Source organism: Sphaeramia orbicularis, chromosome 9 (assembly GCF_902148855.1).
Source record: "Sphaeramia orbicularis chromosome 9, fSphaOr1.1, whole genome shotgun sequence".
Taxonomy (NCBI): domain Eukaryota; kingdom Metazoa; phylum Chordata; class Actinopteri; order Kurtiformes; family Apogonidae; genus Sphaeramia; species Sphaeramia orbicularis.
Window position 1 is genome coordinate 21,289,963 of NC_043965.1, and position 17,742 is coordinate 21,307,704.

The 17,742-nt window shown below is 45.0% G+C and overlaps 1 protein-coding gene across 1 annotated transcript in view; it reads right to left on the bottom strand.

Annotated features, from left to right (window-relative positions):
• LOC115426392 (zinc finger SWIM domain-containing protein 6) overlaps positions 1-17,742 on the bottom strand; it is a 45,376-nt gene that overhangs the window by 21,618 nt on the left and 6,016 nt on the right. The gene's annotated exons all lie outside the window — the stretch shown is intronic.

Below are 17,742 nucleotides of genomic sequence, written 5' to 3' on the forward strand. Positions count from 1 at the left end.
TGAGGGTGGAGCTCAGCAATTTTATCAACCAAACCCAGTTGGCCACGGTCATTGTCCTCTTATCAAGAGGGCATGATTGGGACATCTGAGTACGAGTAAACCAACTTGATGGAAATCTCTGAAGGGTAGATGGGGGTAACTAAGATCAGTGATCCATTTCGAGAGGAACTAAGAAAGAGATGGGGAAGTGAGCGGCGAGCACGGCTGTTACAGTATGAATAATGAAGCCTCTTGTTTGAATATTATGTTTGATCTTATTCTGACTGCACGATCTGGAGGCGCGGCTGGTCATTATGCGAAGATGAATATGAATGAGCAAGGCGGGGTCCCCGGCAGTGTCCTAAAACACACACTGATGAGCATATGAAAGACACACACATGTCCATGCACACTGCGTCGCAGCATGAGGTCATGCATTTATTAATAATGGGAGTGGTTATGAGAGACAGAGACTAGCTTATGAATGCATTTAGGTGCTCAGGAGAGATCTCTGAAGTGCATGTGGACAGGGCAAAGACATACATCTCTTAAATATGTTTATCAAAGGACTGTGCATCCGTATCTCTGTAATATCAAACATGCATTAATGTAGATATCAAAGTATTTTCCGTGCCTCTACATTAGGTAAGAATGGAAGGGGAGCTGAATATTTCATGGGATTTTGATGGAAAAGGGGTGAGGGGAACACAAGCCGGATAAACACGGGTCAGATCTATGTAGCTTTCTGTCCTAGCTGATGGTTTCAGGGTGCACTCGGGATGAATTTGAATAGAAAGAAAAAGTGCCAAAGGAGTCAGCAGGATGCCTTGCTTATAGTCTTGGCTATGCCCTTAGGAGGCATATAAAAATAAAACATGCCGTTTGTAGAGGCCGTATACAATATGACTCCTTCGTAGCGCGCCTTTGTAGAAAGACAGTAAGGCAGGTACTTTAAATATCCTCTAGATGAGACCTTGAAAAATTTTGGCACTTTTTATCAATCGCATTTGGTTAATTTCTAGAGAAGCATGAACATGGATGTACAAAACCTGCAAAGGTGCAAGAGCAACACAACACAAATAAGCAGTTTCTATATCTGTGCCCTTTTGCTCAGCATTATCTGCACAAGTAAAACGTGTTGGCTGCAGATATGTAACAGTGAGGAACTGCAGAACATTGCCATGGAGATATGCTTTTCCATTCTGAAAGCCAGCTGGCAGAGGAAGTGCATGTTCGTTAACAATGTCCACAAAAGAGGGGTGTGGATCGGAATATGGCAGCCACTTGCATCTGTAGTGATCAAAGCCTATATGTGTACATCTGTGAGAGTGGGAGAGCCATACTGAGTCGGTTTTGAGGAAGACTAAAATGGTTTACATGGTGCAGCTGCTTGGAGAATAGAGAGCTAACTTATTAATCTGTGTAATAACATACAAATGAGCAATGGGTGTGAATACTTGCTGATACTCAGTGTGTGTGAGTGTGTGTGTCTGCGTATGTGTGTGTGTGTGTGTGTGTGTGACAAGCTTGTGTTTCAAGAGTAGCCCCTGGTCCAGAGAGGGGAGAGAAAAAGAGAACATCAAAAACATGTGGGGCTGAGAAAGCTCAAAGTAAAACCAACCTCTGATACAAACACACACTCATACACACACCTCCTCGAACACACATGTATTAGGCTGTCGTAAAAACAGCTGCACTTTCTTTTGCAAATATTTTGCCTTTTCCCAAAGGAAAAATTAACAAGGATACTTTTTAAAATCCGAAACACATGGAGTATGAAAAACTAAATGGCAATAAAAGGACTTAGTCTTGTTCGGAAGCAAAAGTCTGTTGTGTCTCCTTTGCTTTAATGGACACTCTCCCTCTCTCGCCTTCCAAGCCCTTTTCATCCGTCCCTCCCTCCATCCACATTCCCACAGCTCTTTCTCTCTCACTCTCTGACAGATGGGTAGGTAATGAGTTTCGCCTTTCCCCGTCCAATCGTCTGGGCACCAAAAACTGCCCCCCACGCCAAAAATGCCCTTTTAATTTAGCCAAGCGCTGAGTACAGGGATATTACTGTTTAGGTACACACATGCGCGCGCACACACACACACACACCTCCCATGACTCCTGGTTGGGTGGGTATGAAACCTTCAATGTCTCATGTGCAAGCTATTAAAGAGCCTGGTTTCCCCCTCACCCAGTCCTCCCAGCTCCCCTCCCCAAGTGGTGCTCAGGGCTCTTTTCTGTGCATGTTCAAGAGGCCAGGGTTGGCTTTCAAAGTAACCATGGCGGCCATTTTTAGAACAAGGCCTCTGTGAGGTTGCCCTAGAAACCCCTTCTGACCGCCCTGGTGAAATCACACTTGGCCCAAAGCGCTGTGTAAGGGAGTGAGAACAGTGTGTGAAAGACTGAGCGAGAATCAGCGTATGTATATATATGTTCAAATCCCACAAAGGCCTGTGGACCACCCACACTCTTTGGGGGACCACATCAAAGCATTCCCCCAAATAGCCCTTTGCTCCATCTTTCTCTTGCGTTTTGAAATTGTATAAGTGCCGATAAGCCAGCATGCGCTCTCTTGACCAGCTAGGACCACTTCTGTCTATTCAACAACATGGGGCCCCAGAAATACCGGACTCCTGCTCTTATTTCAGAGAGGAAAGGCCCAGAGTAAGGCCTGCAACTCCTTTGACATACATCTGCCATGATGGAAGAATGCTGCCTTTATGAGCGTCCTATAAAACAAGATTTAGCTTCCCACATGAAGGCAGTCGGCGGGGATCGGGACCGGGTCTGAGAGGTTTGCTTGCCTAAGCACAAAAGTGCTCAGTGTTCCAAAATCACTAGAGCAAATTAGATTGAGCAACATACATATATTTCCGCAATCAAATTAAGATTCCAAGTCAATGGAGAAAATTCAAGCCCAGCAGTGGGAAGGTCATTAAGTTTATTGGCTGAATTGGTTCATGAATGACTGTCACCTAAATCTAATATGGCACCATGTAGTTCAGATAGCACTCATCCACTGTATTTTTTGTGTGGGTTTGTTTGTTTGTGCGTGTGTGTGTGTCTGGGAGATTCTGAAAACATGATTGATTTCAAAGCAAGAAATAGGATGAAACAAATGGACTGGTGTGAAAGCAAGTCAACAAGCAAAGCAAGGGAGAACCAGAGAGCAAATAGATATTTAAGGCCCATTCGCCTGCACTGATTCACTTTAGCCTTGCACATTAATCAAATTACCTCATGAGCTGCACACAGACAGAAAGCAACTCCTAAATCTGACTCTGCCCGGCTACAGCTTCTCTGATCCGCGAAGGATCACCTGCGGCAGTAAGAGTTTTAACATCGGATCCTACTCTATGTTGACCAAAGATAGACTGCTAAAACTTCACTGGGAAAAAAAGACTACTGGACTGGAATCCAATCTGTTTGGTTGGATTGAACTGAGAGGCCCTGCTGAAAGGAGATCTATGTCACGGGCGAAGAAAAGCAAGGCTCTGCAGCAGGTCGAAGAAGGGTCGTGGATTGTTGGGCAACCCCCACCTCCTGATTCGCTAATGCTACATCCATCCCACCCACAGCTAAAGGAAGAGTTTCCTCCATTGCAGCTCCTTGAAGTGGCCAAATTAATAAGGTTGCAAATACAAGGCCTGTCGGCATCTAGGTCTGCATGCAGAACAATGAGCACAGGCGTGTGTGGTCCTATAAGGAAGCACCCATACAAAGACTATAAACAGAGATCAATGCTGTTCTGCAGGAGTCCCTGCTCCAGGCGTGTGTGTGCATGTGTGTGTGAGTCCAAGGTGTGGGATGGGCTAGAATAACACAGCTGAGCTCCAGGGGCGGCCATATTTATGCCTTAAACCTTCTGGTACACCAAAAAGCCCTTTTCTCTCCCCGGGTGTGTTTTCATCACTTGCACCATAGAGCGCGCATCCACACACACACACACACACACACACTTGAAGTCTGAACGTGAATGCTGACAGACACAAACAAGCATAAATTAATGTTTTGAGATATTCCATGAATTTCAATGGTTTTACTTCCGCTTGAGATTCTGACAGCAAAATCTGCATACTAATCATAGGAATGGAGGGAAAAGAATATCTGCGCGTGTGTGTGTATGCTCACTGATGGCTGTGTGGGTGATTGGAGTTGTCATCAGCTGGCGGTTGAAATGACAGTCGACTACTGGGCTGCTGCCACTTAGTTGCCATGCGGTACATCAGGAATGACTTGCAATTTTCTAACTATCACTTTCAAACTGGATTCTAATTTTGCTGGATTGGCCCTGTCAGACAGAGCTGGTGTTACCGCACTGCTGACTGATCCCAAAGGCTGGCATTCAGATGGCTGACCAGTACAGAAAGACAGGAAGGCTTCTGTTCAGGGATGTGATCGAGACAAGACAAGGAGGAAAAAAGTGATGTGAAAATGAGTTCTGTTGGAAACAGACTGAAGAGACAGTTGCAGGAAACCTAAAAATTTAGAGAAAAAAAACAGACATTCACATGGACTCCTTTTTCAGCAAATCAGCAGGGAATCGATCGTTAGAAAGGCAGGTAACGCTGAATAAAATAATGTTTTGTGATTTTCTTAACTACTGCTTTTAATGGTTTAACTATATTTCAAATAAAGCAGGCTGTGAAGTAGAAAACGTGTGGTATTGGTTAAACTGTCACTCTCTATCCCCGGTGTAACACTGCTGAAGCCACAAGCTGGTTAATTCCATTTCCTAGCTGTACATTAACTATACATTATCCCAATCCATGTGCAAGGTTCATTAGTGTGAATGAAATTACAGCTGGCTGGAAATGAATGTGTGTAATTAGCAGAGGTCTGTCCCAGTAGAGCCTTGCAAGCTATAGACGGAGGTAATGGGATCCATTGAAAAGCCATTGTCTGCTACTTCAGGGCTTGAGTATCTTTCTAATGACAAACCTATAGACATTATAGCGCTCTCCATATATACCAAGGAGATGGGTTTGGGTCAGGAACAGATGCCCTCAAGCTACAACAAAGTGCTGCATATGATCACATAAAAAGGATAAACAGACACAATGATGATACATCATGTCTGTTGGTTTGGAAGTTGTGTTTGTGCATTATTTGCACGCAAAGTGTGTTGAAATGACATTTGCTGTGGCTGTCTGAATTGATTACAGATGTGTTTCTTTTGCTTAATTTAAACCTTGCCCTACAAATCCTTTTGTAGCATGAATAAAAAAAAACAACAAACTAACAATGTAGCAAAAAGCCTTACTACAACTAGCACTGCACACAGACAAAAAGCCAATTCTGTGTTAGCTAACATGGCTGAAAAGTGAACAGAATTGATTTGCATGTGAAAATAGGTGAGCATTAACAGGAGTGGACTCAAAAATACAGTGGGACTCTGTGCACATGTCAAGTATGGGTGAACGTTTTTAGGTTCACGTCTCCACGCCAGGAAATAACCTTACACTCGTTACCCTTCCCATTTCATTTGGAAAGTCACCCCACACACACACACACACACACACACACACACATACACACACAACCCCACCCTTTGACACACACTCATGATGCCTTCATGCATGCACGCATACTGGCTTCAGTGACTCCCTGCAGTCAACCTCCTTCTGCTCACAAACAGCCCCTCCTCTTTCCTTTTTCTCTCTCCAATATCTGACTCCTCCCCTGTTTCCCCCTCATGACACACACACACACACACACACACACACACACGCACACACACACACACACACACACACACAGAATGTTGCCTAGCCCTAAGCTGACCCGTTGTGTGTACTGACGTCACACACTAGACAAGGGGAGGCATCATTCCAGACAGACACACACGTGCACACCCACACACACGCACACATATACACACAGGCCCCAGCCGAGGGGGAAGCTACATTCCAGCACAGGCACACAGACACACAAACACACAACACCACGCCTGGCGGTGGGAAGCATGGGGAGCGCTCAGCTGTAGCGGGGAGGCGGGGAGGAGGAGGAGGGAGTGGGGGGAGGTTGGGGAGGCAAAGGGGGAGTTTTAGAGGTGGGAGGAGGGAGTGATGGCTCTGAGCCAGTGTTCCTCTGAGCTCAGCACTTCCCCTTTCAGCTCCAGCCAGCCGCCAGTTTGCGTAACGCAGCCCATGCAGCTCTGCCGGCTCGTGCTTAACCCCTTCCTTCCTGGAGTCACTGAGGTCACACTCACTGTTCTCTGTTCGACAGGCTCATGCCACATCCTGTCCAAAAACCTGCCGTCGACACCACCCCATTCAGACTGTCCCATTATCGGACTCATACTCGCTCACTACTAACATCATTACTTGGAATCATATACACAAATACACTTCCAAATGAACAAAACATGATATATCTGTTTTCAGTAATGCTGCTAAGATACTTTCTGTTTTTCTCCAAAACATAAAATGAACACAAGTTTACATTAAAATATAAAACTGTGTTGCCTGTCTGAGCATGACCTAAATTTAGAGCTTCATCTCAGACAAAGACAACATAACAGCACTAGAACCACTGAAAAACACACCCATTAATTAGCAATTACCTTGCCATTATCATTGCCACAAACAAACATGCAGCTCTCAAACTAACCATCTTAGTTTGGATTAGGAAATTACACCAAGCAAAGTGTGTGTTATGTGGCACAGGTATGGTATTTGCACACTGTATCTGCTCAGCTGTATATTCCATGACCTTCTAAGAGCGTATGTAGGCCAAAGGGTCTGCTCTACCCACAGAGAAGTGGGGCCATGTACATCAGACATGGTACCCCCCCACTCCCCCCCCCCAACAGAAAAAAAAAACCCAATGAGAAGTGTCATTGCTCACACTAACCACAGCAGACACAGAGGGATGGGCAGAAAGGGGGGAGTGAAAAAGGGGGGAGGAGAGGTTCTCTCACATTTAATATCACTTGACACACGTCATCCAGCATCTCTCAAACAGCCGCTGAGTCTGTGTCAAAGCTGCGGCCCTGTCGAAAACGCAAACACGCGTATGCAGGGTGTACCTCGTAAGCGCACGTGCAAATATATAACAAAGGCAACCCAAAGACAAATATCTCATCCACCTGGCGCCGTGATCGACGGGCTGCTGCAGAGAACGGGAATAACCAGAGATGAAGACAAGTGAGGGAGACTAAGGAAAGGGAGGGGAAGCAAGACAAAGGTTGAATACGTCTCAGCTGAATCGTGGTGGTCGATTCTCTTGCCTGCGGGCTATTCCTGTAAATATTGACGTTGATGTTAGGACCACTCTCTTAAGGATAAGCTATAAAGCAAGGGGGTTAGATTCACTCCCTGCAAACTGTAAGCATCTGAAATCACACGCTATGCCTGGCCTTCTCCAAGTGTGCGAAGGGGAAACAACAAGGGACTTGCATGGGGTGAAGAGCTACAACCACATGAGGGAACTGAGCTCTCTCAGTAGGTTTACGGCTCACTTCTGCCTCTCTCTTTCCCTCTTTAGATGGTTTAGGTTTCCACTCTCAAGCTAAAAGCAGGCAGCTGACATCAAAACCTTCAGAGAGACCCCTATTTCCCAGAAACAGCTCTCATTTCATGTAAATAGCTGCCTTTCATGGCTACATTGAGATAAATTGCACCCTGCTGGACAAGAGGGAGACAATGTTCACCCTGAAGCCTCTTTTGTTGACATCTGCATGTGTTGCCATGACAACACATGCCTGCCTGGTGAAAGTGGGTATGTATATGTGTGTGTTTGCATTCATGGGTTGTATTTGTTAGGGCACACACCTTGCATACATGTTGGCCAACACAGATGAGGACACAAGAAGACATGCGTGACCCCTCAGACATATACAAAATATAAACACCTCTTCTATTCTCCCAAAGAGACACAAGCACAAAAGCTTGCAAAGAAGAAAAGAAGAATACATGAGTGCGACCAAAACACTGAATCAGGTTAGACTTGCTTCTCATGGGAGGCTGCAGGCAGAGAAGTTTTTATTACTAATCATCCTTGTGTTAAAAAAAGGCCCAAAGTAATCCAACTATGACAACACCTTTTCTAAAACCCTCCAGAGGTTTGTATGCGTCTCGGCAACTGGGAATTAACTGGTTGCATGAACATAATGATGCTTGTCTTAATTTTTATAGTAACTAGGTTAAAGATGACAGTTTTATTCTCAAGTCTAAGGATACACCAATACCACTTTTTTCTAGATCGAGTACAAGTACTTACATTTGATTAGTTGCTGATACCAAGTACCGATATGAGTACTTAATAATAGCATTACAGTTCTTAGTTACTTTTGAAAATGTGCTTTATTGTCATTAGTCTGACTAACAAAGTGCTGCTACTGACATTTAATGCATTGGAATGAGCGTTTTTCAATCAATCCACCAGAGGGCGCTGCTCTTAATTAACCATACTTGCCAAATACCAAAAAGAAAAGTAAAGTTTTTTGAGAAGCAGAAGAAGAAGAAAGTCAGTAATAACAAACATGGCAATGACAGACGTAATGCAAATGTGGATGTTAATGTTGGTATTGATGAGGGTAGCTGTCATAAATATGTCAGTAGTTTTTCACTAACTCACACAGTCGCTCTTTGAAAAGATCCGCTACCTTCACGGTTCCTGGTGGTACTGCTTCTCTGTCTGGGAACACACAGAGCCTTATATATAAGATAATGTGAGGATCTTTATATGGCTCTAAGTATGCATCTGCAGGCTCACAGAAAACAGAATTTTGTAAAGAGTGTACAGAGGACAGACAATACACTCCATCCATATCCGTCTGTGTCTTTAACATAACTTGCAATCACGGTTAATTTTGTCAGTCATTTATTTTGAAAAATCTCCACAGTGTATCAGTGTGTTTGTATTGGAACACTTTTACGAGTACAAGTATTAGTACACACACTCAGTATCAGACCGATACCCGATACTGGTATCGATGCATCCTTACTGAAGTCACAACTGCTTCATAGACAATAGTCTCTGTCCATCCAGTATGAACATTTGCAGAAATGACTGAGGCTGACTGTACAGTCAAGGCATTACTACATTGTTTGATCATATTTGTACAACTTTCCATTTTCATAATTGACAAAAGAATAGTCGTATCTAGATGCAATTATTCTGATTATGCTTCTTCAGAGACTTGGGAAGTGAAAGACTATGTCACCCCTGAGACTGCATGAAACAAAGGCCAACTGCCTTGTTTATCTTTTACTGTGTGCCTGTACTTTGAGATCCTCATTATGTCATTTGGGATGCCGGAGTTCCAAAGGAGCTGGGACAGGGGGTCAAACACAGGAACACAGGGTGCGGTGGGGGGTCTGAGGCTAAAGTTGGGTTAGGGGGGTACATGGGGAAGGCCGGGGGTCTTATTTATTAAAATGATGTACAAAAACATGTCTCTCGTGTATGTGGGTGTGTGAGAATCCCCTCCCGTGGGCAAGTCAGCATTCGCCCGTGAAGTAGGTCAGTGAAATTTGCCCAAATTAGGTCAGTGACAGTCAATGGGTACCATCCTGGACAAGAGGAAGAGTATGAGGGAGGGAGGACAAGAGAGGACAGCAAGATCAAGCCCTGCAGAGCCCCCTGTCTAAAAGGTTACGAGAGAGAACCCAAGTAAGTTACGTCATCGTACTTTTCACACTTTAATACACACGTTAATTACTGTCATGCATAGTCCATACACAGTGACCAAGACACCACAAAAAAAAAAAAAAAAAAAAAAGAATCTAAACTCTCCCAGAGCAGAAAAAGTGCTTTACAACTTCAACACGTCAGTTTTTCTCTTCTCAAACATCCCTGGTATCAGAATCAGTGCGCATCAAAAGCCCATTTTGATTGAAAATGCTTTTGAAAAGCAGTCTGATTCAGTTACAGTGCTCAGGTCTGATTATTTAGCACCCCCCCTCCTCCCCCTCGTCCCTCTAGCTGTTTGGATGGTTGCTTCTTTGTCATCTGCCTCTGTTTCTTTTAGCTTTTCCCCTCTCTATTCTGAAGAATGCGCATTGGGAGAAAGGTTGTTGAGCACTGCTGCCAATAAATGGCTGAACACAGGAACCTTTGAAGTCTGTGGCACGTTGTGATTTACTTTCATCATTCCCGCATCTGTCAGTCAGCAAGAGAAAACGTGACTCCAAAGGAAACTTTTGCCACCCCCCACCTCCAATTTCTTTTCCGCACTTCCGCACACACACACACAAAACAAAAACCCAAAACAAAACAACAAAACATGACAACATAGAAAGCAAGAACGACAAAGGCTGTATTGGGCATTAGACAGGCAGGGAGTGGGCTGAATAATAATCTACAAGGAGATGCGAGGTGTTCCAGAAAATTCTGATGTTGCATCAACTGGTGCAGATGCACTCCACTTCTTCCTTCCTGGGTTTCCTTGGCCTGCTTTCACACAAAAGAATAGTAACATGTGCATGCGTGTAGCTGAGGGGTGCCCACTGAACTCTGTTCTGTCAACCCTCTGTAGCTCAACTTGGTGTAGTCGGGTGTCAAAGAGGAAAGGAGCATTGACAGGTGTCTTCTACAGGCAACATCTGTTACTGAAGAGTGACGTTGGAACCTGGGCCTGCACCTAATCACACCATCGTGCAGCCTCGTTCTGACAGCCACAGAGGTTTTTGGGGGAAGGGGGTAAGGCTCTCTTCCCTGGGCAGCGATCAAACTCAAGCCCCCGGCTTGCCTGGAGATGTGACAAGGCCCACTTCCCCTTTCACTGCTTTGCCCCCATCCTCCCCCCTGCTGCCAATCATGTGTCATATGCTTCACACTCTCGCACGTATTTGTGTGATGAGTGTATGTGTTCACGCTAGGGGTACAGCCTGTCTACACAAGTTAAAGAGATGTAAAGTGAGTCAGGGAGACAAAGAGATACACGAGGAGTCAAAGAGGTTTTGCAGGACGTGTTTTGCCATAACGGCCAAATGTACAAGCTGAACGTGGCTTGGAGTGAAGTGAGGCACAATGAGTTACAGTGACTAACGTTACTAGCCAGAGAGAGAAAGATGCCTGGCTAGGGAGACTGGGAATAGAAGCCAGAGAACTGAACTGCAGCCAACCTGGATGAGGCCTCAGTCCAGATAAGTTGGGACAGTACCAGGGGCCCAGCTACAAACCATCAGAGCAGGGAGGAAAGGAAGGAGGAGGGGGACAAGTGAATTAGCAAGAAATACAGAGCAAAAAAAAAAAAAAAAAAAAACAGAAAAAAGAAAGAAAGCAGGCTTATAGGCAAAACAGAGAGACCAGAGACAGAGAGGGGGTTTTGAGGCTTTTCAGTGCCGAAGTGGGATGGAGGGGGTGGTTGGAGGAAACCGCTGAGAGTCAGGCAGAGCTGGAGCCGAGGCTCAAAGGCAGGGCCAGGGCTGAGCTGAGGCTGCTGAGAGAGGAGCCAGGGCTAGAGGCCAGAGGAGGGAGAGAGAGAGGGAGAGGGAAGAGGGGGCTGGGAATAGGAGGAGGCTGTGGCAGAGCTGGGGCCATGGCCAGAGCCAGGGGCCCCAGCTTTAGATTTAGTCAGCTGTTCCCCTGGCCAGCAGCTGGAAGGGACGGAGGGAGAGAGGGAGGGGAGGATGCAGGGGAAGACGGTGTTAGAGAGCATTTTAACAGGAAAAAATGAAAAGTGAGAAGAGATGGAGAGGAGGAGGAAAGAAAAAAATAGCTCAGTGATAAAGGAGAAAAAGAAGAGATTTTTTTCAGGGGGTGGTGGTGGTGGTGGTGAAGGAGGTTTGGAAAGAGGACAGTGGAAAAGCCATTAGATTCCTATGAGAGAGAAAACAGCGCTGAGAGCAGACAGACTGACAGAAGGTGGTTAAGGCTCACTGGCTTTGCAACCACTCTTCCCTTCCTCTCTTGCTGCTCCTCCTGTTCCCTTATTCCCTTACTCCTCCCTTTCCACCCCTCAGTCCATCTCTCCATCCTCCTCCTCTCCTTCCGTCACTGCTGTGCTATTCTCTGGCTAACTCCTTCTCAACCAGTTGTGCTTCGGCAACAGCCCTGCTATTCATTACGCACGACCTGCAGGCATGACCCTAAACACACACCGAGATCCCAAACAGGTGCCCCGCACACATACACACAACAGCAGCAGCAGCAGCAGCAGCAAAGGGATCACACATGACTGAAGGAGGGGAGGTACGGAGGAAGGCAGGCAGTGTGGATAGAAGGGCTGAGGCAAGAAGAGAGAGGGCTCTGTGCAGCAGAAACAACAAGGAAAGAGGGATGGAAAGAAGAAGAGAAGAGGAGAAGAAGGGAAAAAAAACCCCGATGTAATTAAAGGAGAGCGCGTACACACTTTGTTTCCATAAAAGTGGTGAAATGAGATTTGGAGTAGGGGAGCGAGGGGTAAGGGTTTGCCATGGGGCAAGCAGCCGCTGCTAGCAAAGCACTTTATGGCCTATTATATTCCATTCAGATGGACCAGGCGTCTGGGATAAAAGCATTTAGTCTGCGTGTTAGTGAGTGACTCAGCACTTGGAGCCTTTGCAGGTGGACCCCCTCATAACTACACAATGCATATCAATGAAGTGGCCCACTCGCTGCATATGGATCACTCACTCCCACACCTCTGCCTCTTCTTTACCCTCCTCCTCATCCACCTACGCCACCTTTTCACTCCTCGACCTCTCACACCTTTTTGCGGAAATGCTCTCCCCTCTCTTGTTTGTTCTCTTTTTAACAGGACTGAAGTGATTCCACCTGCTCCGTCATATAAAAGATCCAATCAAGGCAGCATTGAGAAGTAGCAACTGCTCCTTTGTGTGCTGGTTTTTTATTAGACTTTTCTTCTTTAAAATTACAAGAAGATAGGTCTTTGCGTGGTTGGAATAGATGACCCAACTCTTCCTCTGATCTTGTGCTAAGATGGGAGACCCTCTCCCCCCACCCCACCACTCGTTCTCTCTATTGCATTCTCTCCATCATTCTCTTGTCTCTCTGCGGCTCTCCCTCCACCCTTTTCCTCTTCGTTCTACCTCTGTGCCTCTCCATCCCCTTCCCTCCTTCCCTTGGTGGTGGTTAATGGCACAGGGATCCAGCGTGGAATATAGATCAGTGCAAGATGGATGGGGCACCAGGAGCTCCGGCCAGTCCCGTAGGTCCCAGACCAAAGATTAACTAAATATTAGCTGACAGGAAGAGATAGAGGCAGGGACACAGCTGCAGCTGCTAGTGCCACTGCCGGCAGAACAAACGACAGAGACTGTTTTTAACCCCCTTTGCTCTGGGGAGAGAGAGACACACATGCGATAAACACACAAAAGATGCAAAAATACACACAACACACTGGGTATACATACTGTGGTGCACACATACACACATGCTATCAGAAGCACCCTGGGAGAAGAAGTCCACTAATCACATTCTCTCCTCCCCCTCTTGGCCCTGCCAAGGCGGATGGCGAGGGGGGAAAAAAGGAATAAATCTTTATTAGGCGATGTGTCCCTGCTTTATCGATCTCTTCGCTCCTTGCCTCCCCCTCCTCCCTCGCCACCACCACTCTTTCTCTCCCCTCCTTTTGTTATTTTAGGCGTGTGTCTGCCATCCGGTCCAATTGAGTCAGGCTGTACATCAGAGAGGACCATTACCCATGTCTCCCTGGGCTGGCCTGTCACTGGCTGTGAGGGGGGTAGGAGGTGAGGTGATGTAGCCACCCAGGAGGGACAGATAGCCGGCTAACGGCTAGCCGGCCAGTGAAGCCTGGTTGGCAGACGGAAAGACAGACAGACAAGCAGCCAGATATTGTGGGCAAGGATGCAAATGGCAATAACATACAGTGGCAGACATCCTTGACAATGCCATGCAACAACAATGAAAGAGCTCCACTTCACCTAAATTCAGGTTCTGTGTGGCTCTATAAACAGAGCGTGGCACTGGCACCGATGGGTTTATGATGGTGTGGTAGTTCCCACTTCACCACTGATGAGAAAAAAAGATCACAGCTTTTTTTTTTCCCAAAAAAAAAAAAAGATGTACCTCAGAGGGTCAATACTGTTAATGAAAATTAAAGTTAAAACCAGCATCTAAACAACCTTTTTTTTAATTGAAACAAAAGTAAAAACCTCTGATGAACAATACAACACAAACTAAAGCAAAATGGATGATTCTGTTTTCATATTCTTCCATTGTTAATGGTTTATGGTGATCAACAATAAAATTACTTTGTGCAGAATGATAAAGACTGTTTTTGTGAGTCATATTTAGTGCATTACAGTCCATCCTTCAGCTTATACAAATTAAGACTTTCCCCATAAGACCTGAAAAACTCTAATTAACATTCAATCTAAACTACAAATACCCAATTCCTCTTATGAGAATTTACATAACTACTAAAACGAAATCATAACCAAATTGAAAAAACAGCAAAAAAATAAAAACAAACAAGTGGTGCCAGGCATAACAAACCCTGCCCCTTGCACATATTGTAGCTTTTTTTGGCATCAATCCAGCTGATGTCATCATGTGTATGCATGTGCTGATGTCACTATAGACATAGACAGCATAGACAAATTTCAGCTAGTATGGGAAAAATGGGAAAAAAGGATTTTAAAAAGTCATAAAAAATGTGAACTTTGACCTACTTTTCCCAAAATGTAATCACATCTATTCTGGGTCACTGGCAATCTATAAACCCAGTTTGGTATGAATTCAACCAGTAATTTTGCTGCTAAAGTGTTAAACAAACAAACTGAACCAAGAACAATACCCCTTGCCTCACCTTCGGGAAGCGGGGTAATAAGAGTTTATATCAACTCTGGAGGCTATTTCATACACCCCTATTCAACCCTAGTTGTGCACCTTTATTTTGTAGAGGCGCTCCTTTTTCTCAACTAAAATTTCTCAAATAAGTAATTTAGGTAAAAACAAGTCCTCCATACCTGAAAGACATCAGAGTAGTGATCGTTCAAAAACTTTAGACAAAGATACAACAGCAAATAGGCCAAGTCCTGTCCCTCTCCTAATTCCAGACAGCGGTAAACAGAGAGCTTCTAAATGTAGAAACAGCGATAGCCCCTGAGGTCTGCATGTAGTCTGCTAGCACTGAGTACAGCACAGGGAGTGGGAGCTAGCTAGCCTGCTAGCCTTCCTCTGGGAGTTTAGACACAGGAAGCACTATGGAAACATGCTGTATCTAGATAGGCGCAGTGTAAATAAGATATGAGTTTCTATTGCCCGGCTTGGGAAATGAAACTGGAAAATTGAGAAGGGGAGAAAGAGAGACCATAAGAGCCTATAAACACAAGGAAGGAATGCATGAAAGAAGGGGGAGGATAAAATGATAGAGTTAAAGAGCAAGAAAGATGACAACAGGAAGGTGAAGGACAGGAATGAGGTAAGAAAAGCCAGCACAGAAATAAACAAGAATGGAGAAGATGTCACTCTTTAAGAAGGGCAAATGTAATTTCATCATCAGGACACAGCCTTCTCCCTGTATCTGAATCTCTCTTATTCTCTGCCTTTGTCTCTTTCATGCCTTGAGAGCCTTTCTGGCTCTATCCAACACTGCTCTGCCACTGAGCAGTGAATGCATGTCTCACATGCCACACCGCCACAGCATTGTTGGACTATGCACCGCCAGAGGCACCTCACACTCTCAGGACCTCCTCCTTCACATACCTCACCCTGCACTCAAGCCTGCCGGGCAAGAATGGGGTAAATTTCACCCCTTTAATCATGCTCAGATTCCAGTTTGTTTCAAAACAAAACACCAAAACTGCATATACCTGACTGTTTTTGGAAACAAGGACTTGCGTATTGGAACATTCAAAAGACGCATCCACACATTCAATCAGGCAAGCAATTCATTCCTTTGATTGGGAGGAGTTTATTGGAAAACAATAATGTGAGAAGGGGCTTTTCTTTCAAGTAAAGCAAAGGGCCAGTGGAGGAACAGTCTGACCAGACTGACCTTTATTTTAGTAAACCCCTTGGGGTCGAGTGAGGAGGTCAAAATTAGGCCAAGTCAATGCTGGGGGTGGGACCTGTTGATGAGTGAACACCTCTGTCGGAGTGGGTGTGTGCGCATCAGGGGTCAGCAGCAGGTAAACCCTCATGCTCGTGTTGTTGTTTATTCTAAGGCGCCTAGTCACTGGCGCCCCAGCATTGTGAGTGTGTGTCTGTGTGTGTGCAAGAGTGGAAATAAGATAGGGTGGGAATGATGACAGACAGGAATGTCATCCACCCTCTTATCATTAACGTGCCTCACCTTTATTCAACCTGACACACAGAGCCACACATGATGTTCATCAGGCCATTAACACGCAGTCAGACGCACATGATTGTATTCATAAAGACTGGGCCAACCTTATCCAGCACTCTGTAACTATTTAACACAACATATTTTCTTCAAGGAAGCAACCTAAAAGGATAAAATTCTACTCTGAAACTAACAACTACCATCAAGTGACAAATGAAAGGTAAAACCTGAGGAGTGGTCCCTTCCAGGAGGACAATGCATCAATCTGTAAGGCATGAGATGTCACTGAATGGATGGATGAGTGTGAAAACACTGCCAGTCATATGCTGTGACAGACCTCAACCCACCTGAAAAGATTTGGAAAATTTTGGGCCAAGTTAGGGAGTATATTTTGTTAGAATGGTGTCCATCCCTCCAGTACAGTTCAGAGGCATGCTGCCCTTTCATCTATTTACTTGAAGTTGTTACTAAAAATAATGCTTCATCCGTGACACTCTGGTAATATTCATGCCAATAAATCAAACTGAATTGAATTGCCTTATAGAATCAAGCACAAGAATCAAGCTTACTAAGAGACTTTATGTTAACTTCATCTTTATTTTGTCACCCTTAACTGTCGACAGTCGATTGGAAACTGACAAACCAACAGCAATGTAGGGTTACCACTTTTCAGCTTACAAAAAATAAAAACAACAACAAAAAAACATGTATGTGCAGGCTAATGCTGACCTATATTCATTACTAAATACTGTGCTTTTGTTCAATGTAATTCATGAAGGTTTCCATCAGCTTAAGCCTGCAGTGCTTATAAAAACACGTACAAAAACTGTGGCTTTGCCCGCTGTACAAGGCTTTTAGGGTGAAACGGTTGTTGACCAAAGTGCAAACATAAGGTCTCTTCTATGGCAGCAGTGAAAGCATGTGCAGCCTTGAACACATATACTTTTACTTATATGTAGTAAATACACACACAGTATACATACAGTACATTGAACCTCCCACTGCAGTAAGCAGTCTTGGACTGCTTTGTGCTTATTTCAGCAGCCCATTGGTGCAAAGAGGAATTCATTAAAGAGAAAAAAAAAAAGTGAGAGGGAGCATCACATAGGAGAACGCTGAGTGCTGCATTCCCCTGTTGTTATTATTGCCAAATCGAAGAGAGAAGGGCGGCTGGTAATAAAAGTCATTAAATGAAATAGAAAAAACGGCTTTTAATAGGGCCTTGTCATTGTGGATTTAGTAGCCTTTCTATCGCCTGCTCCCTCCGCTTCATTCCTTTTGCTCTCAGAGAAGAGAGAGGCAGGAGCTCTGTGGAAGCAGGACTGGATTCCTAGACAGAGTCAGCCAGCCGAGGAGCTGTGCTGACGCACACCCAGCAGCCACAGTCTGGGACAGGAGACAAGTCAAGCTGGAATGGGGACTGGAGCAGACGCTACAGAGCTCATACTGGAACTTTATTACTTTAGCTGGTTTATTTTAACAAGGGCAACACACACTGTTCCTGTATATTGTGCGTCTCTGAAAACATGCCAGTATTAGTCTGCAGGGCAATTTGGAAGGATGGTTTTTGG